The sequence below is a fragment of the Mus musculus genome, chromosome 9, assembly GCF_000001635.26.
Source record: "Mus musculus strain C57BL/6J chromosome 9, GRCm38.p6 C57BL/6J".
NCBI classification, from domain to species: Eukaryota; Metazoa; Chordata; class Mammalia; order Rodentia; family Muridae; genus Mus; species Mus musculus.
The window spans coordinates 94,168,760-94,190,645 of record NC_000075.6 but is presented as its reverse complement, the minus strand read 5'-3'; the positions used below and the strand labels follow the sequence as shown (position 1 = coordinate 94,190,645).

General features: G+C 39.3%; 1 long non-coding RNA gene across 5 annotated transcripts in view; it reads left to right on the top strand.

Moving 5' to 3' along the window:
* The first annotated feature begins 305 nt into the window (after positions 1-305).
* Positions 306-21,886, top strand: part of Gm31847 — a 210,071-nt gene continuing 188,490 nt past the window's right edge. For 4 of the 5 annotated variants that reach the window (XR_871016.1, XR_379712.1, XR_379711.1 and 1 more), the window contains exons 1-2: positions 306-393; positions 687-772. This is a non-coding gene — a long non-coding RNA (predicted gene, 31847). Of the gene's footprint in view, positions 394-686; positions 773-19,700; positions 19,902-21,886 lie in introns of those variants that run through there. The other variant, XR_379710.1, reaches the window with a different exon arrangement.

Sequence of the window (21,886 nt, the reverse complement as noted above, 5' to 3'; positions counted from 1 at the left end):
GCTAGAAATCACCATCTGCCTTTCAGTCTGGCACCTTGGTGTCAGGTTTTCAGTTCCTTCCAGCTGGAGATGTGCAGTGTCAGACTGTGAGACTAATAAATAAGAAAATAACTTAGCATCTTTTAAATTTCTTAAGTAGAGTTTTGAGCATATTTAATTCAGCAGATTTGGGAGATGACATATGTTATATCCACATTTCATTTTGGGTAAATAAAACAGTGATCTACTAATGGATAAACATTCTTCAGCTAATTTTTGACACTAGAATTCTTTCAGAATGTCAGCTCGTTCTCATTTTGGATTCACTTCTTGTCTGCTGGTAGTTCTGTCCTGGCTGCCATACTTAGCATTTGGAAGAGCTGTTAGGCAGAAATGGTTCAAGACCTAGACTGAGTGAGTCTCCCTTTGTCTCTTTGTCTCTTTGTCTCTTTGTCTCTCTCTCTCTCTCTCCCTCTCTCTCTCTTTCTCTCTCTCTCTCTCTCTCTCTCTCTCTCTCTGTCTCTCCCCCCACTTCTTTTCACAGTCTTTCTTCTTTTTTCACTTGCACTGTGTATTCTGTATCCTAGGCAACTCCTCCCCTCCCTCACCCACAACACAAAAAGGTGGATTCTCATACAGAAACCACATCTTTTTTTTTCCCAGTTGTATCAGACTACTTTTACAACCACAACATTTCTGATTAACAGTTTGCTGCTGTGGGTAGGGAGCCCACATACCCTGCCAAGGAAGAAAGGCTGGACTTGCTAGTGAGAGAGCAATAGCATCCTTAATGGTAAGTCATGAAGCTTGTTCTCATGGTTTATTTGAATGGTCTAGAAGCTTTTCTGGATCTGTGAAGTCTTTTAACATTAAAAATTCTCCACAAATTCTGATAATGACCAAGTTTCTGAAAGGAAAAATAAAATCAGACCTAGGAATATGTATTGAGATAGGCTTCCTGCAGCCATGTGCTGAATCAGCTCTGATCACTGAGCCTCATACAGCTGCCCTGGTCCTCATCTTGCTGGTCTGATTGCTATAGTCTATGGCATTACACTGTGTGCTCATCTGTCCTTTGCTAACTGTTGCCATTGGCTCCTTTGCCCCTTGAATGAATGGTTTCTTGAAGCTTGCTTGCCCCTGAAGCTATGAACTGTAGGAAGTAACTTTAAGAATTATCAAATTGATTAGAATGCCCACTGAGCTAAAACTTAAAAATCTCACCAACAAAGCTAAAACAAAGATAGAACAGGAAGGAAATACTTTTCTGTATTAAAGTCAACATGAAGCCGGAGCTCAATTACCACTCAAGTGCATTAAGACATCAAGGATAAATCATGCATTATTGCTTTAAGGCAAAATTTCACACAACTAATGGCTGGTACTGAAACTAAACCAGTAACACAGGAATGAGTTATTATTCTATGAGCATATTTTTATAGATTGAGTCTAAGAGCTGCTCACTCTATCTTAAAATTTTAAGCATATAATGAAATCTAAAATAGCCAATTATATTTTTGTTTATTTGACTATAGTGATATTTTATGTTTTTTTTAATGTAGGTGCTATGTAAAATTAATTGCTCATAAGTACACAGAAATTTTGGAGCCTTAATCCTTTTTCAAAGAAATAATGAGTAAAAATTATCTTTTAACTCTTTAAAAAGAAGAGGGTAAGTTTAAAAAGTAAAGTAAATCAATTTTTTGCTTAATTTGATAAAAGGCTCAGCTCCTGAGAATGAAGACGAGCTCATTTGAAGAATTGGGACTGTTAGGTACATAGAGGTCCTTTTTATAATAAAGAGGACAACTCGGCATTTGCAAAATGCTACTTTTTACATGTTCATGATAAGTTTCTAGAAAATTAATGACAGTCTTCAGAAATAGCTTTTCAGTCCCTTAGGAATTTGACAACTTCCATGGAAACACATCATGTTTATTACTAGAAGGATCAAAAATATATCAATATGTCACAAATGCTGATGGCATCTTTGTCTGGCATGTCTGATAAGTTCTTGGGCCTGGCTTCTCTAATCTGACCATGTGTCCCTATGATCTCAGTTTGTCCTGATGAGTTTATACAGTTATGCTCTATTCTCAGAAATACATCATTTACTACTAGCCTGTGCCCTGTGAGTAGTTCAGAACAGGTGGTACCATTCACATGTTCATAATGGTGCTGTGTCTTCCTCTATCCTTAGAATGGAGTTCAAAACTGTTTGTAAACTGGGAGTTCACAGGGAAAGCAGTGTGAAAACCCACTATTCTACATAATGTGGAGTAACTTAGAGGAGCATGCAGCTTGATCACAATGTCAGTTTGCATTTTAAATAGATGTCAGCAAGTATAGGGAGGGCTCATTCTTTTTGTGATGCTAATATAAAATTACTACCCTTTGTTAAGTATATCAAGGCAGTGCAGAAGCCATTGGTATTGTTTAATAAAGGATAAAGAGATAATGGGACAAGTACTAATTATTAAAAATTGCACAGAATTATTTAATATCTCAGCTTTTGTAAAAAAAAAAAGCCTTAGGGGCAGTTAAATAATTTAAACATTAGCCTTTTATCATCTCTGATATTTTAAGTGAAAATTTTAGGAATGAAAAGTCTACACCAAAAATTTCAGGGGCTGGGGAGATAGTTCATTGGGAAAAATGTTTGCACTGCAAGCATGAAGACCTGGGTTTGGACCTCCAATGCCTACATGGAGTGATCCTGCGCATCTGAATCCTCAGTACTGAGTGTGGAGAAGGTAGAGGCTTCCAGCCAGACAGTTGAGCTGAATGAATGGTGAATGAGGTTCAGTGAGAGATGCAGAAAATAACATAGAAAGTGACAAAGGAAGACATTCAGTGTCTACCTCTGGCTTCTGCACATAGTAGGCCTGGTGAATGTAGTTGCACATGTGCACACACATACACACACATACACACACACATACACACACACACACACACACTAAAATCTTCACTCAAATGTACTTTTCTTAACTCTTGGAGCCAGCTTTTCCAGTTTGACCCTTCTCTTTTCTTAATTGCTGACACTATGGAGTCATAGTTCTATAAGAAGGTAGAAGTGCCAGGAAAATGGAAGAAGGACAGCTAACTCATCCTTATATGGGTCCTGGGTGTAATTTTGAGACAGCTGCTAGGCCATGAAGAATGCATTTGGAAAAATGAGCATCGTGAAATACAGCAAAACAGTAGTTCTCTTAGGGATCCATTTAGAAAATTTAGCAATTTACTCTGTCCTCTTTTTTTGGTTCACAGTGTGAAACTGAAAGAGCTAAGTTTTGTGACAAAAAAATATTATTTGAGAAATGTCTTATTGGAAAAAAGGCCTAATATTATCTAAAACTATTATTCTTTGGCACCAATAGATATAGTAGATGCTATCCAAAATCATTTCAGTGAAACCAACTTTGTTCTAGACTCAGCCAGGATGATTAAAAACAGGGGAATGGTCAACAAAATCTACTTGAAGATTCGAATGAAAATTAACAACAAAGAAAAGTTTAGTTATGGCCAACTGTGGAAAGATTAATACATAGCATAAATACTAGAGAACACAAAGTCATAAAACACTTGCACTATTATTGCATGAGCATAGTAGACAGAGTCATTTTCAGAAGCCAAAGACTGCTCTAGCCACATATTCACCAGAGAGCAGACACTGAATTATGCCTTAATGTGCTTTGTGCTGTGTGCTGTGTGTTGTGTGCTGTGTGCTGTGTGCTGTGTGCTGTGTGCTGTGTGCTGTGTGCTGTGTGCTGTGTGCTGTGTGCTGTGTGCTGTGTGCTGTGTGCTGTGTGCTGTGTGCTGTGTGCTATAGTAACACCAGGCAGCTTCAGATGCATTAGGGCTGCCATTTGCACACTAGTGAAGAACAGAGGAACTGGCTGTGAGTGTAGGCTCCATAGAAATCAGCTCTTGTGGGGTTTCTGTGCTCCCTTCCATTTCAACCTGAAAGAAAGTGATGGGCAGTAATAAAATTTCTTCTGTTTGTTTTGCTTTTTTAGAGATAGGGCTTTGCTATGTAGTCCAGGTTTTCCTTATGCTAATGTTCCTCCCTTCTCTGGCTGCCTGGAACATACAAGCACAGAATACAGCCAAGATGAACAGTGCTAAGATATTAAGTCTGTGCCAAGCACAATCGAGAAGGCTCACTCTAAGGATGTCATCCTAAAGTTACCAGTGACATTTTCTAGGGGACAATTTTTAATACCAAATTGTAAAAAAAAAATGGCCAAGAAATGTTTTTATACAAGATATTTTCCTCCATAACTTTGCCGCAGCAAGTTAATATCTAACTTCCAAAGACTGAACTTGTCTATCCATTTGAACTATCATCTGTTATTCAGGAAAATGGGCCGACAATTCCAAAACTGTTGAAGGACTGAAAAAAAAAAACACACACACACACACTTAAATCAAGGCAAAGACTGCTGTCTCAAGAAGAGACAGCAGACTTTTCTAAGCAGTAGTATTGGGATTAGACTTTTATATAGCGATGGGATCTTGGGAATATTATTCAGGGAGATTCCAAAAAGGAAGCAAGATCCAGTAAATGAATTGCATAATCTCTGGGAAGTGGTCCTAATAAGGTTGCTATTGCTGTAATAGAATACTGACCAGAAGAAACTATGGGTATGAAAAGGTATATTTGGCTTACATGTCATCTTCCATAACTGAAGGAATCCAAAGCAGGAACTCAAGGCAGAAACTAGAACAGAAAGCATGGAAGACTGCTTCTTTCTTACATGCTCTCCATGACTTGCTAAACTTGCTTCCTTATCCAACACAAAACCATATGCCCAAGGGTGCCACCACTGACTGTGGGTCATAACCTTTTATAACTATCATTAAATCAAGATAATGCCCCACACTCATGCCTATGAAACAATCTGATGGAGGAAGTTTCTTACTTGAAAATCCCTCCTCTCAGATGTCTCTGGTTCTTAGCAAATTGACCAAAAACTAACCAGCATAGAAGCAGAGTCCTGAAGGACTTGTTCTAAGCTCCAGAATTGGGGTTGAAACATGGCCATAGATTTTTTTTTTCTTCAGTGAAACTAGGCACCTTCTGAATACTGAACTCCTCTTATATTGCTCATTGTGACTTTGCTTTGCATAGAGCACTGACTTTTCTGACTTTTCAGTGGAAAGAATATCCATCCCTGATGTATTTGTCAGACTAGTAAAGAAACACTATACCACAATGAATCACCAAAATGGTGACTTTAAGCAATGACCATTACTTAGTTATCATGCACATGGAGGCTGGCTATACATAGCCATTCTTTTGGCTACTATTTATTTAATTACTGTAAGCTGATTGATTTGCTCATCAATGCCTTGTGCTGAACCAACTCTTATAGGGTATCTCAGCAAGGGCTGGGTGGTCAATGCCTGCATTCACAGAGCAGAAGAAAGCCAAAAGGAAAATATGTATGGCCTCTCAAGGTCTGATGTCTATGTGTTATGCTTTCCAGCTCTCTTATATGCTGTTGGTCAGAGAAACTCAGGAGGAAAGCCCAGATCATAGATGTTCCCTGATAGGAAAATTCAGAAATGAAAGGTGAAGAAGAAATGAAGTCATCTCCATAAGCATTCTTCCTCCCATGGCTTAAGGCTTAAGCCTTAAGTTCCTGTTGGTTACTCCCAGGGGGTTCAAGAATGGCAGTAAATCCAAAAACAGATGGATGGTGACATGGCACTAGGCAAATCTTTACTCTCTACTTGAAGAGATGGGTAACTTTGCTCAAATTCTGATTCTAGACAAAAGTTTAAAAACTCAACTTTTTAAACTTTAAGAAAAAAAAAAACCAACAGTTTCCCATGAACACAAATGAAAGGCAGTCCAAAATGTAGTGTGTAGCACATATAGATAGAAATTGAGGCCAAAATAATGGACACATTTGTAAGAAAATAAATTTAGAGCTAGAGGCAGAATTTGGAGGCAGAAGGGTAGAATAGCTGAGAATAAAACCTAAAAGAGAATTAGAAACATTAGCCCTTAGGCACAAGCAAATTAAAATTTTGGTGGAGAGTTAAGCTTGTTATTCATTCCAAGCTGCATCCTGAGACTGAACGCATTGCTCTGACAGGGTATGCAATTTCAGCAGAAAGTACCATGGCTCCAACAAAGTATATTTGTCGTCTCAATATTGACAGCTCTCAATTTTTTCTTCTTCCCATTCTAAAAGTGTATTCTTTATTGGGGTGTGGTCTTGTGAATTGTGGATTCAGATGCCAATTTCCATGCCCAGACATCTATCTGTCTAGAGTCCAGATGATGGCATGGTTAAGCATCTCTGGTCTCAATGTTATATAAAAATTGGTTTTCCATCATTTGTGATTGGTCCATAAGGAGCTGATTCACGGTATGATTGGGCAGAAGAGATAGAAAGGCTAGACTTCCAATCCCAGCCAGGGGTCCCAGGTCTAAAGAAGAGAGAAAAGAACCATAAGGATACAAGGTAGAGAGAGGACATAGAGAGAACAAGAGGAATTGCCTTGAGGAAGAACTAAGAGAGCTGGCATGAGGATACACGTGGACCAGAGCGAGCTAGGGCAAGACCAGATTGACAAGTAATAGGACACTTGTCTGGGTATTAGCAGCCTAGTTGTGTTAGAATAGCTCAGAACCAGCTGAGCTCAAGCTTGCAGCTTGTTAATAAATATATAAGGTCTCCGTGTGTCTTAGTTAGGGTTTTACTGCTGTGAACAGACACCATGACCAAGACAAGTCTTATAAAAAAACAACATTTAATTGGGGCTGGCTTACAGGTTCAGAGGTTCAGTCCATTATCATCAAGGTGGGAGCATGGCAGTATCCAGGCAGGCATGGCGCAGGAAGAGCTGAGAGTTCTATGTCTTCATCCAAAGGCTGCTAGTGGAAGATTGACTTCCAGGCAACTAGGGTGAGAATCTTATACCCACACCCACAGTGACACACCCATTCCAACCAGGTCACACCTATTCCAACAAGGCCACACCTTCAGATGGTGCCACTCCCTGGTCCAAGGATATACAAACCATCACACCGTGTATTTATTTGGGAGTTAAAACAGGCTATAACATGTACAAAAATGCCCAGCAGTTATTTGAGAACAAGGGTGAAGTAGAACCTCACCCCACTGAGGATTACTTTTGCTACTCCTCTCATTTATTCCATCCATATTACAGTTTCTGCTTCCTCCACTCCTTCCAGCCCCTTCCTCCACTTTTCCTTCCCCAAGATCCACTTCTCCATTTCCTTTCAGAAACAGGTAGACCTCCCAGGTATAAACACATAACAATTTTAAGTAAGACTAGGTACAAACCCTTATATCAAGGCTAGGTAGGGCAGCCTAATTGGAAGAAAAGGATCCCAAGAACACACAAAGAGTCTGGGACAAGCCCACTCCCAATGTTAGGAGTCCCACAAGATCATCAAGCTATAACAATAACATACATGCCAAGAACCTAGCTCAGACACATACAGGCTCTGTGATTGCCTCTACATGTCTGTGAGTCCATATGATTCTGTGGATCATGGTCATGTGGTGTCCTCCACCATTCTGGTTCCTACAATCCTTCCCCCAACCCTCTCTGAGTCACTGAAATCCCTTACAATTTCACACAGAATGTTAAAATGTTTGGTGGTTATAGAAAATAACTATAGGATAACCTGATTCTGTTCATTATTAATCATAAAGCATAGTGCAGAGTTATCTTATTTAATCAGAATGTGCATTCTAGGTGCTCGATATACAGCTGGGGAGCAGAGCACAGGCCTCCATGGGTTTGGCTTTGAGATCATCACCAGCACTTAGCAATCAGGTGTATTCTTTAAAGACCTCACTAGCGATCCTCTTTATTTTAAAGTTGTTCATTATATTTATTTGTGTGTGTGTGTGTGTGTGTGTGTGTGTAACACATGTGTTGTACAACATGAGTTTGGCAGTCAAAGGGAAATTATTTCAGGAGTCTTTTTGTCTCCTCTCATCCTGTTGGCTCCAGAAACAGAATAAATATAGCAGTAAGAGCTTTCGCCTGCTGAGTTATATAGATGTCTCACTTGTTACTTTTTCATACTTGTCAGCAGACTAAAATTCTTTTTCAGACTTTAAACTAGACAATAATAAAGCCAGGTAACTTTCAAATTAAGAGAAATGCCTAAAACACTAGAATAAGACTACAGAACACACAGTTATTGATAAATTTGTTGAAGAATAGGGCAGCACATTATATACAAGTTAATACCATATGCAGCTTGACAAAATGAGAACGAGAATATTACCTGATGTCTGGGCAGATGAGTCATAGGAGATCTGGGCAGATGAGTGGGGCACAGTAGACAGAGGAGAGAAAGTTGAACCCTTTGGAGGGTGTGGCCTCATTTGAACTGCAGGCATCCACAGAGCACTTGATGGGTGTACTACATTGAGATTTATCAATTTGATCCAAGGATCTGCTGAAAGCCCAAGAATTCATGAGAGATCATATCGCCCTTTGATAGTCAGAGGAAACCATGGGACATTAAACCATGGCTTAGAAAGTTCACCAGCAAAGGGATCATAATAAATATTTTACTTTTTAAAATAAAGCTTGTTGAACAGCTCTGTATGCAGTGCAGGGGCCATAAAACAAAGGGATGCATGGTGAGAATGTAGTGAAGAGATATTATTGCAAGGAAGACTGAGATATACAATTTAAAGGAGGTAACAGAAAGCCATCAGTGCTTCCGTATTAGAAGAAAAGATAATGATGGAATTGTTTTTTTTTTAATTTTTTATTAGGTATTTAGCTCATTTACATTTCCAATGCTATACCAAAAGTCCCCCATACCCACCCACCCCCACTCCCCTACCCACCCACTCCTCCTTTTTGGCCCTGGCGTTCCCCTGTACTGGGGCATATAAATTTTGCGTGTCCAATAGGCCTCTCTTTCCAGTGATGTGGGTTGAGAAGAGGGCTTCTGTGGTAGGAAGCTCATGGGTTAGTTTCTTGAGGATTCTGAGGAAGGGAGAGGTACTCACAGATGTCTTCCCCATAGTAGCTATTCTGAAGTGAATGTAAAGTCCTTCAAACTCCTCACCACTCTCCTAACCCAGAGTGCAACCTAGCATAGTGATTCTAGCACTAATTCTTGTACCAGTAGTAGCATTAGAAGATAATTAGAAGAAACAATTGGCAATTGGTGAAGGGGCAGAGTACTCACACAGGCCTGGAACTTAAGGCAAAACGTATCGACAACACTTTCTAATTGCTTCTAAACAACCTACTTGCTAATGGGCTGGATAATTATCATTAACTTTGATGAAGGAAAAATCTCTCTGGTGTCTCCTCAGATATATGTTGAAGAATGATACTTACTCAGGTAGTCATTAGTATTCAGTATCAAGGCTTCTTCTTCCTCCTCTTCTTCTCCTCCCCCCTCCCCCATCTCCCCCTCCCCTCCCCCTCCCTCCTAATCCTCCTCCTCCTCCTCCTTCTTTTACTTCTTCTTCTTCTTTTACCCATAGATAGCTTATGGTCACTGTATGGGGAGGAATACGAGTTCTTTTCATCAACCTCTCCATATTAATTGAGCTGTATAAATTGAAAATACATAAACATTTAGTTTACTTAGTGAAAACTCAGCCAGGTGCATGCTCATACCAAACTAATCCTTGTTTCTCTGCAGCTTTGAGTCTGGTCCTGATGAAGTCAGATGAAGTAGGCTTGAATTGGGCATTGCTTGTATATCCAGTGACTTTCATGTAATAGAGGGGGTAGAAATGTCAAATTATCTGGGTTCTATTCCCAGCTTCTTAAACATGTTGTCACATATCTAGAAATGTGCTTTTATGACTCTTTGTCTTTTCTTCCTTGTAATAAATGTGTGTGTGTAAAAGATTCCATACAGGTCTTAATTTACTGATCTCAGCTTCCTTTTGTTAGAGTTCAATTCAATCATTTCAAAACATGTCCATGCTTTCTGAAGGAAACCATCTCCAAATATTTATTAAAGGAGTTGCCTATAACATCCAGAAAAGTGTCTTGAAACCTTTTATAATGATCTCCTCAAAAGGCAGGTGATTGAAGATGGTTTGATGAGCCTAGTTTTGGCTCCCATCAGTTCCTGGAGAAGACTGGGAGGCATTACTACAACAGGATACTGTCTCTTTCCAAAGCTACCCACTCCTTTATGCATCATGCCTGGCCCAGCATTTGTCTAGATTTTAAAGTGTGAACTCCATGATTCAGTACACTGTTGGTCTCTTTAGTGGACAGGGGAAAGATGCATATATCAGATGGGCTGTTAGGTCTTTGTTGTTGCTGTTTGTTGTTGTTCTTTCTGTCAACTTGATACAAGACACAATCATCTGGGAAGAGGGAACCTCAACTGTGAAAATGTCCCCATCACTCAAGACCATGGGAGCCTTTTATTGAATAATGATTGATGTAGGAGGACCCAGAACACTGTGTCCAGTACTATCTCTGGGCAGATGTTCCATAGCTTTACTTCAATTCCTGCTTCCTGAGTGCTGCCTGAACTCTTGACCTGACTTCTGTTCATGGTAAACTGTAAGCTGTAATAAACCCTTTCCTCTCCAAGTTCCTTTTAGTGAGTGTTTTATGACAGCAACAGAAGTGCAAACTAAGAAGCTATATACATCTCCAATTCTATTACTTCAAAAAAGAAAATCATCTGCTACATAACTTATATAATGTTATAGATAGTCTTTGTTTTTCTGGGTGGAAGAAAAGGAGGGGTGGGTATAGGGAAGAGGGAAAGAACTGAGGAGGTAGTAAATCATTTCATTGTCCAAATTGGGAAGTATGCAATGTGGGGAAGTCTTTCTTACTATTCCGCACCATTTAGTATCTTGGTATATTAAATATTTCTAGGAAACCATATGCAAAGATTGCTTCAATTTAAGATTGACTGTTGGTTTCTGCTGCCTCATATGCTATATTTCTCTTTCTGACTGGTGGCAATGGAAAATCCTGGCATGAATATGATATAAGGCTCAGAGATCAACATTATTTTCCCAGTGAATTGATTACTTTCTTCTGAATTTATAGTTTCCAGCAGCCCTGCAAATTAATATGGTTGATGCACTTTGCTTAGTAATTCTGATTGTGTTTTACATTCAAATGCAGGCACTTTAGACACTAATTATTGTGAATTTATAACTCATAATCAAATGGTAGGGCTTCTGAAAAGGAGGAGGTTTTTGTGTCATTTTTGAGTAGAAAGCATATTTTAAACAAGTTTCTATCCAGGTTGGATACTATATTCCGTAACATAGGTCAGACAGTCATCTATTATTTATTAGGTTAACATGCATTCAATTTTAACTTTTGTCTATAAATTTACATCTAGAAAAAGACATATGCCAAATGGGTAAACAATGTGATATATATGCCATGTAGGCTTAATAGAGATTTAAATATTTGCTTGAGTATATTTCACAATGTCATAACATTAACTTTTGAAAGAAATGACTATCTTGTTTTGATTGATGGTTTTTAACTTATGTGTTTGTTTCTGTCTATATGTATGCCTCATGTGTAGGTGCCCATAGGGGCCAGAAGAGGGTATTAGATCCGAAGAGAGAACTAGAAATAGAATTACAGCTGTTTGTGAGCCACCTGTCGTGGACTCTGGGAACTGATCTTGTTTCTGCAGAAGAGCAGAAAGTATTCTTAACCATTGAGCTACTGCTCCAGCCCCATCTTTCCTGTTTTCTTTTATAACTTGACTTATCAAGAAAAGAAAATCAATTGTTAAAATAGTGCTTTAAAAAAATAGAGAGAGAGAGTTGTTGTTACCCTGCAAATTAGAACTAAGCATTCTCTGCTTGTAAACACAGGACTTGAGAACTAAGATGTCTTCAGAAATGACCCACCATGAGCACTTCATGGTTCAGGTCAGCAAACAGGGGGTCTCTTTTGCAAGCAGCATGTGGTCTTCCTTGGAGACTGGCAGGCTGATGTAGGTTATTGCTGATACTACTTCTTCACAGTTTGTAGGTGATATATTCAAAACGAGAATCACAACTCCTATATTTAATGACTACTGCCATTCTAGTTGTCTTTAGGTCTTCCCTCAGGTTCTTTATTTTTTGTACTGATTTGCTATCTTCATACAGAAATGAAAGAAGATATTGTTAGAACCACACTATGCTATTATTTTGAGAAAAAAAGTAAAACAATTGTGTTTGTTTGGGGGGTGGCATCTATGAATACAATTCTGTACACAGGTATGCTTCCTTTCAATATTGATCACCAGGACAGTGAGATAAAATTCCAGACCAGCTTTTATTAGAGTCCAGTAGAGACCCTGCATTCTTAGGTCTGACTGTAGGACACATATATGTTAGTCTCTAGAGACCGTCCTTTTCTAAAAATGTTAGTGTTACTGCTCTTCTGATGCATTTTGTGTCCATTTGGGAATTTGTTGAAAACATAGTTTTCTCTGGGTGTCATTTCACTGTGGTGTGAAGGAATGCCTTTTAACTGTAATATAATTGATGATGTCTGTTAGCTGTGGCTTCTGTACCAACTCAGGTAGAGGCTGACTCATTTGCAAGTTTATCAATATAGCAACCACAAGCTGGAATTTATCACTTTCTTATGACCTTTTTTTTGATACCAAAACATAAAACATGCTGGCTGCCATGTATGCATTTCACACATTATTGATTTGTTGTTCTTGCAGTGACTTGTGTAGCCATTCTCCAGAGATGCAAAGCCAATTGCTTAGCAAGAAGCTGGCTCCTCCAACTCCCAGCATGCATTTGTGCAAATGCACCCACTGTCTCCTGTTGGGAGCCGCCCTCACATTTGCCATTACAAGATGGCGCTGACAGCTGTGTTCTAAGTAGTAAACATAATCTGCACACGTGCAGGGGCAGTTTTCCTGCCATGTGTTCTGCCTTTCCCGTGATGACAACTGGGCCGATGGGCTGCAGCCAATCAGGGAGTAATACGTCCTAGGCGGAGGATAATTCTCCTTAAAAGGGACGGGGTTTTGCCATTCTTTCTCTTGCTTTCTTGTTCTTGTTCTTTTTCTTGCTTTCTTGTTCTTCTTGCTTTCTTGTTCTTGTTCTTTCTCTCTTCTTTTGCTTTCTTGTTCTTTTTCTTGCTTTCTTGCTCTCTCTTGCTCTTGCTCTCTTGCACTCTTGCTCCTGAAGATGTAAGCAATAAAGCTTTGCCGCAGAAGATTCCGGTTTGCTGCGTTCTTCCTGGCCGGTTGTGAATGCGTGTAAGAGTCTCCCACAATGCTAAGCATCAGTCCCTCATTATCAGCAAGTTTGTTGGGTGTCCGTTTGTTTATTTTCCTGTTTGTTTTGGTTTTGTGAACTACATAAAAGTCTGTCTGAAAAGTTACCTTAGCAATTAATGACTTAGTGGTTCAAAGTTAACCCTTTCCACTCAGGAATAATCTTACATCTTTAGCTTTCTTTTTCTTTTTCCTACAGATTGTAGAATATTTTCTTACATAGTGCGGTAACTTTACTAAACAATTTACTCCTAAAATATATCTCTAGAAAACAAAAATAGTCTCTTAAAGTTTGAGGAAGCCCTTGTTGGTATATGTTCTGCTGATGACCTTGCTTTTCCAATTCTTTTTGGTGCTCTGCTTCACGCGGCCAGGGGTAGCCATGTCCTGTCATGTTTCCCATAAGTATGACACCCTCTACAATGTCAGTCTCAGCCATGATGGGTCTTCAGTTCCTAAGACCTCATTGCTTCTGTAATTGGCTTGTAGGAGACTTAGCAAAGCAAATCAGAAAGGAGAAAGGCTTTCTTTTTGAAAGATTTATTTTTATTATTTTAAATTATGTGCCTATATGTATGATTGCAGGTGACTTCAGAGGCAATAGGTCTCCACGGAGCTGGAGGTACAGGTGGCTGGGAGCAGCTATACGTGGAAACTGAACTCCGTTTCCCTTTAAGAGTGAAGATGTCTCTCGTCTTCTGAGAAAGACCTTTTGCAGCCTCCTCCCAGAAATCTTAAGTGTTCCTTTGGCTTTAAACCCAGAGAATTTCTGTGAGCTGCCGCCTAGTGGGAGCCAAGGCCACAGTTGGTGGGGGCTGCTGCCTTCAGCTCCTTGTGGCTTGGGAGATGATTTGCACTTCCAGGCTTCGCACATCACTGCCCAGAAATAAGCAAAAACTGCACCAGTTGTCCACACCTACCTTCCTCTCTCAAGTTCAAAGCCACAGATAATGAGATTAGCATTCTCAAAGATGGTTCATCGTGCCTTCTCTCTGTAACTGATCACAATCCTCAGGAAGATGGACCCTGTTTTCTTCTGATACATCTTTCCCAGATGTAATATATATATATATATATGTATATGTATATGTATATGTATATGTATATGTATATGTATATGTATATGTATATGTATATGTATATGTATATATACACACACACACATATATGTATATATATATTAATTACCACTAGTGCCAGCACAGAATTTTAAGTATGGAAGATATTTGCAATATGGAAGTTCAATGGAGGCTTGAGCTTCAGTGAACATACACAGCCACAATGATGCTTATCTCCAAGTTTCTACACAACACACAGGGGCTTCACAGTTGTCCACATACATTTTTGACCACAGATTTCTTTTTAAATCATTTTCCTTCTTCAATTCGTCCTTTTACATTTTGTGTATTTGTTTTGTGAGCACATGTATGCCAGGGCTCTCACCAGTGGAGGTGAGATGACAATTTGTAAGAGTTGAGTCTCTCCTTCCACTAATGTGGTCCCAGGGATGGAACTCAGGTTGTCCTCTTTGGTAGCAAACACCTTTAGCTGCTGAGCCATCTTGCCAATTCCTAACCTCAGTTTTCTGACTCAGTTCCTGGGGGTCTACCCCCACATTTGTGAAATGTAAAATGCACATGAGGAGGTTCTTCTGTTGAACATTACTGTATTATTTTAGTGTGTGTGTGTGTGTGTGTGTGTGTGTGTGTGTGTGAGATATTTGAAGGTTATATTTAATGTCAGGGTGTTTTTGTTTTTAACAAGTATTCATTTTTTTGTAGTTCTGCATTTTATTTTATTTCATTTGAATTTCTGTGTGCAGTATATTAAAATGTTAACATCTTGTATAGCACAAGCTGTGCCAGGTTTTATAGGTCATTTCAACGTAGTTATAGCTGATCTCACTGTTGCTATGAGAAAAAAAATCTATAATAAGATCCCATCTGCTTTTATAATTACTCAAGAAAAAATGCATTATTGGTATCATTTGGATAAAATAGAGTTCAAATGACATTGTACTGATGAAATTGCTACTTTCAAAGCTTGTCTTTTGTGCTCCATCAGTATCCACTCTGATGTGTCCTGGCATGTACTGTGCTTGGGAATTTGGGCACATATATCTGTATAAATCTCTACTTGTATGCCATCTATTATCTACCAATCTGTAGTTTATCTATTTATTTAAAAGGATCCTAGATAATTTATGTAACCCCCCCCCTTTTTTTCCCCTGCAGTAAAACTCCAGGCACTGGGAGAACATGAGAATGCATGTCCATTGGTTTTCTTCCTAGTCGAGCCAGTAAAACCCTCTGGCATGGGTGATTCAAAAAGATGGGTCTCACACATTTATCAACAAATACTGTTTTGTTTTGATTTTATCTTTTTAAAAATATTCTCTCACCCCTTGACTTTTAAAATACTTTATTGGAGAAAGAATTCATTAATCACCCCAAACATAATTTTATTGTAGATAAATGGCACTTATGGTCTCTCCTCTCTGGGAACCCAAAAGTTTAAAGTCTCTTTATATTCTTAACAGTCCTTCAGAATTAGTTCAGAAGTCTGAGTCACCCTGCACTGATGGATGCTCTGAGCTGAATTAGTATTAAATTCTCTCTCCTTCCTTGACGGAGTTTCTGATGCAGGCTGATGATTGTTGAGGAAAGAAAGAAAAGGTTGTCCATTTATTTTTTCAGAGTATTTTAAAATCAGTTTAAATAAAAATTCCTGTATATTTGCAAAGCATAAATACATAGCATTTGGATGTGGCTGCTCAGGCTTGAAATCTCAACATTGAGAGACAGAGACAGGAGCATTGACCTAAGTTTGAAGTCAACTTTATCCACATACTGAGTGAAAGGCCAGCTAGGGCTAGTGAAAAGCTTTCTCAAAGGAAGTACTTACTCTAAAAGTTTATATAAGGATCGATGAAGGAAATATTATATATAAGGAGGAAACAAGAATAAGTGTGTGTGTGTGTTTGAATGTGTGTGTACATGCATATGTGTGTGTATGAGTATATATGGCTGAGTGTATGTGTGTGTGCATGCATGAGTATATATATATATATATCAAACATATGTACATGTATGTGTGTTTGTGTGTGAATGTATAGCTGAGTATATATGTGTGTATGTGTGGCTTAGTACATGTGTATGTGTGTATGTTTCTGTGTGTGTGTATGCGTGGCTGAGAGTATGTATATGTGTTTGTGTGTGTGTCTGAGCATATGTGTGTGTGTGCTTGTGTGTGTATATCTAGCTAAGTGTATGCATGCGTGTATATGCATGTAAGTGTGTGCTTGTGTGTATACCTGTCTGCATATCTGTATGTAAATAAGAAGACCTTTGAGGTAATCAAAATGGTTTGAGAGTGCTTGAGGAAAAGATATCTAAATTCTTAAGTAGTTAAAAAACAACCCTATTCCTTTGCGGATTGTGTTTTATTTGTAGATAAAAATGTTTGGCCATGACAGTCTAAAGTTTGGGTCTAATCTACAGGGATAGTAAGTGAAATAATGGTTCATCCTGAGGGCTAATCTGTCAAACTATGTTTCAGTTGTAATGCTGAGAAGCTACTTGGTCATGTTATTATGATGGTCCTTAAGGTCTGGACAATTTTCCCACATCACCATTGCAGAACTTTTATTTGTTCCTTTTCTTTCCTCCTCCTCCTCATGTGTCTCCTTCTGCCCTTTCTTCTTTTTCTCTCCTCCCTCTTCCTTTCCCTCCTTTCTGTCTTCTCTCCCTACTTTCCCTCGTCCTTACTCCTTTCCCTCTTCCCTCCCTCCTTCTGTTCTCTATCTTTTTTTTAATTAGGTATTTTCCTCATTTTCATTTTCAATGCTATCCCAAAGGTCCCCCATACCCACCCGCCCAATCCCCTACCCACCCACTCCCCCTTTTTGGCCCTGGCATTCCCCTGTACTGGGGCATATAAAGTTTGCAAGTCCAATGGGCCTCTCTTTGCAGTGATGGTCAACTAGGCCATCTTTTGATACATATGCAGCTAAAGACAAGAGCTCCCGGGTACTGGTTAGTTCATATTGTAGTTCCACCTATAGGGTTGCAGTTCCTTTTAGCTCCTTGGGTAATTTCTCTAGCTCCTCCATTGGGGGCTGTGTGACCCATCCAATAGCTGACTGTGATCATCCACTTCTGTGTTTGCTAGGCCCCGGCATAGTCTCACAAGAGAGAGCTATATCTGGGTCCTTTCAGCAAAATCTTGCTAGTGTATGCAATGGTGTCAGCATTTGGAAGCTGATTATGGGATGGATCCCTGCATATGGCAATCACTAGATGGTCCATCCTTTTGTCACAGCTCCAAATTTTGTCTCTGTAACTCTTTCCATGGGTGTTTTGTTCCCATTTCTAAGAAAGGGTAAAGTGTCCACACTTTGGTCTTCGTTCTTCTTCAATTTCATGCGTTTGGCAAGTTGTATCTTATATCTTGGGTATCCTAAGTTTCTGGGCTAATATCCACTTATCAGTGAGTACATATTGTGCGAGTTCCTTTGTGATTGGGTTACCTCACTCAGGATGATGCCCTCCAGGTCCATCCATTTGCCTAGGAATTTCATAAATTCATTTTTTTAATAGCTGAGTAGTATTCCATTGTGTAAATGTACCACATTTTCTGTATCCATTCCTCTGTTGAGGGGCATCTGGGTTCTTTCCAACTTCTGGCTATTATAAACAAGGCTGCTATGAACATAGTGGAACATGTGTTCTTCTTACCTGTTGGGACATCTTCTGGGTATATGCCTAGGAGAGGTATTGCGGGATCCTCCGGTAGTACTATGTCCAATTTTCTGAGGAACCGCCAGACTGATTTCCAGAGTGGTTGTACAAGCTTTCAATCCCACCAACAATGGAGGAGTGTTCCCCTTTCTCCACATCCTCGCCAGCATCTGCTGTCACCTGAGTTTTTGATCTTAGCCATTCTGACTGGAGTGAAGTGGAATCTCAGTGTTGTTTTGATTTGCATTTCCCTGATGATTAAGGATGTTGAATATTTTTTCAGGTGCTTCTCTGCCATTCGGTATTCCTCAGGTGAGAATTCTTTGTTCAGCTCTGAGCCCCATTTTTTAATGGGGTTATTTGATTTTCTGGAGTCCACCTTCTTGAGTTCTTTATATATATTGGATATTAGTCCCCTATCTGATTTGGGATAGGTAAAGATCCTTTCCCAATCTGTTGGTGGCCTTTTTGTCTTATTGACGGTGTCTTTTGCTTTGCAGAAGCTTTGCAATTTTATGAGGTCCCATTTATCGATTCTTGATCTTACAGCACAAGCCATTGCTGTTCTATTCAGGAATTTTTCCCCTGTACCCATATCTTCGAGGTTTTCCCCTACTTTCTCCTCTATAAGTTTCAGTGTCTCTGGTTTTATGTGCAGTTCGTTAATCCACTTAGATTTGACCTTAGTACAAGGAGATAGAAATGGATCAATTCGCATTCTTCTACATGATAACCGCCAGTTGTGCCAGCACCATTTGTTGAAAATGCTGTCTTTTTTCCACTGGATGGTTTTAGCTCCCTTGTCAAAGATCAAGTGACCATAGGTGTGTGGATTCATCTCTGGGTCTTCAATTCTGTTCCATTGGTCTACTTGTCTGTCACTATACCAGTACCATGCAGTTTTGATCACAATTGCTCTGTAGTACAGTTTTAAGTCCGGCATGGTGATTCCACCAGAGGTTCTTTTATCCTTGAGAAGAGTTTTTGCTATCCTAGGTTTTTTGTTATTCCAGATGAATCTGCTGATTGCCCTTTCTAATTTGTTGAAGAATTGAGTTGGAATTTTGATGGAGATTGCATTGAATCTGTAGATTGCTTTTGGCAAGATGGCCATTTTTACAATGTTGATCCTGCCAATCCATGAGCATGGGAGATCTTTCCATCTTCTGAGATCTTCTTTAATTTCTTTCTTTAGAGACTTGAAGTTCTTATCATACAGATCTTTCACTTCCTTAGTTAGAGTCACGCCAAGGTATTTTATATTATTTGTGACTATTGAGAAGGGTGTTGCTTCCCTAATTTCTTTCTCAGCCTGTTTATCCTTTGTGTACAGAAAGGCCATTGACTTGTTTGAGTTAATTTTATATCCAGCTACTTCATTGAAGCTGTTTATCAGGTTTAGGAGTTCTCTGTTGGAATTTTTAGGGTCACCTCCTGGCTTCAAGGTAGTCTCAAGTCCCTTTAAATCATTATTCATCCAGTCTTTCCTCCAGCTGCAGATTGTTCTTATGGCTACCATTGCACCATAGATATCTCTCTTATGATTCTTCTTCCAAAGTACACTTAAATCCTCCGAATGTAAATAAATTGTACTTTTCAATTATTTTACTTGTCCACTTCTGAACTTTTATTTGTTAATGTGACCACTATATTGCTATGACTGCTGGTCATCCTAAGGTCTTAGATGAACCTTCCAATTTTATAATCTGAAATACTACTTTCAGGTGATGGGAAGTAGCTGGACACAGTGAGACAGACCATTTGCATCCTCTGGTTGTTCCATGGATCCTTTCACCTGCTTCTTTTGGAGAGCTACCTGAAGATGCAAAGACTATCTGTTTGACCTGGCCCCTGTGTCTGCAGGATTGGTTGAGGCATGCAAAAGGCCCAGACAGGCAAGTGGTGGTCATGTGTCTTACCCTATGTCCTATTTAAAATTATATGAAATTAAAGTTTATATCTACCTTACTTTACCCTCCCTGCCCTCCTGGTGCAGATCATTTATGCGTTTTCTGATTATAGCCATTCTCAGCATCCTGATTCCCATCATAGAACATAATATTCAGAGGGGAGAATTTACTGTGCTTTTCTACAGATTTCTCTTACCTCTGGATAATGATTTCCTTGAAGAGAGGAACTGTATTATGCTCATTATTTACTCCAGCTCCAACAGTCAGCCTAATGCATGATGTATAATCAATACAGGATCCCTGCAGGACTGCCTGAGACAAAAAGAGAAGCATGCAAAGAGAGTGCCCCTGAGGCTGGAGCATTCCAGCAGGGCTGTCTTTCCCTGCTTATCCCTTTCAGGGGGACAGAGGTGACAAAGGGGAAAGTGCATAACATCTTTAGAAAGGCCTTTATTCTGCTTAGGTGGCTCCTTCACCTGCTCCCTCTGCATGTATGAGCAGTAGGGAAAATTTTTACAATTATCTGTAGATTTGTTTTGACAAATGATTGCATTGCATGAATAGGAAACCTCTTACTTGATAAGCTGTCTTAGGCTGAAAGGGTCTTTATTTAAAGCGGGATTGTCATCTTCCATTGTGTGATGGGTTCGTGTTTAGAATATCCCCATGGAATTGAACAAAATGACCTTGGCCTTTCACCAGCCTAGCCTTAGGTGGTTTGATTTTTTTTTTCTGTTTTTTTCCCCCACTTCATTTTGCTTTTCTTTTGTGTCCCAGTAAGTCTTTTGAAAAGGTTCCTTTATATTTTTCCACTTTCTGTACCAAATGCAAAAGTGAAGCAGCAGTTCCCCTTTAAAATATAGACTCTGCAATCCCTCTGACCATTTTTTTTCTTCTTCCAGTGATTTGAGCTTACTGTTGGAGAGCATGCCAATAGAACTTTTTATAGAAGTATATTTTAATGTAAACTAATAACTTATGGAATTACATATAAAAGGAAGATTTGAAATATTCTAATGAGAGAAAGAGACAGAGAGAGACAGAGAAGAAGAAAAGGAGGAGGGAGAGGAGGAAGAAGAGGAGGAGGAAGAGGAGGAGGAGGAGGAGGAGAAGAAGAAGAAGAAGAAGAAGAAGAAGAAGAAGAAGAAGAAGAAGAAGAAGAAGAAAAAGAAGAAGAAGAAAAAGAAAAAGAAAAGGAAACAATATTATTTTAATAGGATAGATGTATAAATGCCACAGTCCTTAGGAACCAACTTGTTTTATTGACCAAAGCTATCACTCTGATCCACTTTCTTAAAAAGCCAATTAAGAGTATGGCAAGGCCCATTGGACTTGCAAACTTTATATGCCTCAGTACAGGGGAACGCCAGAGCCAAAAAGGGGGAGTGGGTGGGTTGGGGAGTGGGGGGTGGGTATGGGGGACTTTTGGGATAGCATTGGAAATGTAAATGAGGAAAATACCTAATTAAAAAAAGAGTATGGCAACTCAGGCAGCTGCTGTACTGTATTGTGGTACTTCATAGAAGGAGCTTCTATTCTGAAACTTATGACTTTAGGTCCAATAACCCATTGGTACATGTGTTTGTCTCTCACTTTCACTCTGATTGAACTGTGAGTGAGCTGTTAATAGGCATTTATGTCCAAACAACATAGCTGCTTGCTTCCTCTAGGATAGCAGAATAATTAAGCTTCTTTAATAGATTTTAACAAAAAAGTAAAGGCATAATTGTTAAACTTCTATTTTTCTGCTAGGTAGAGTTGAAATGTAAGTAGACATGAGCACATCAGTGTATATAGATCTCTTCCTGAGTCCTGCACGTGTCCTCTAGGGAGAGGCTGGGTGTAGTTTTCTCTTGGTCCAGGATTCAATATTTTGCTTCCAATGCAAGATCTCTAACCCAAGAATTGTTAAAATGTGCCCTTCTGGAAATAAAGGCTGTGACTCAGTTATGCCTGTTTTGAAATCTGCACCGGAAAGCTGAGGACAATGCTTATAGGCT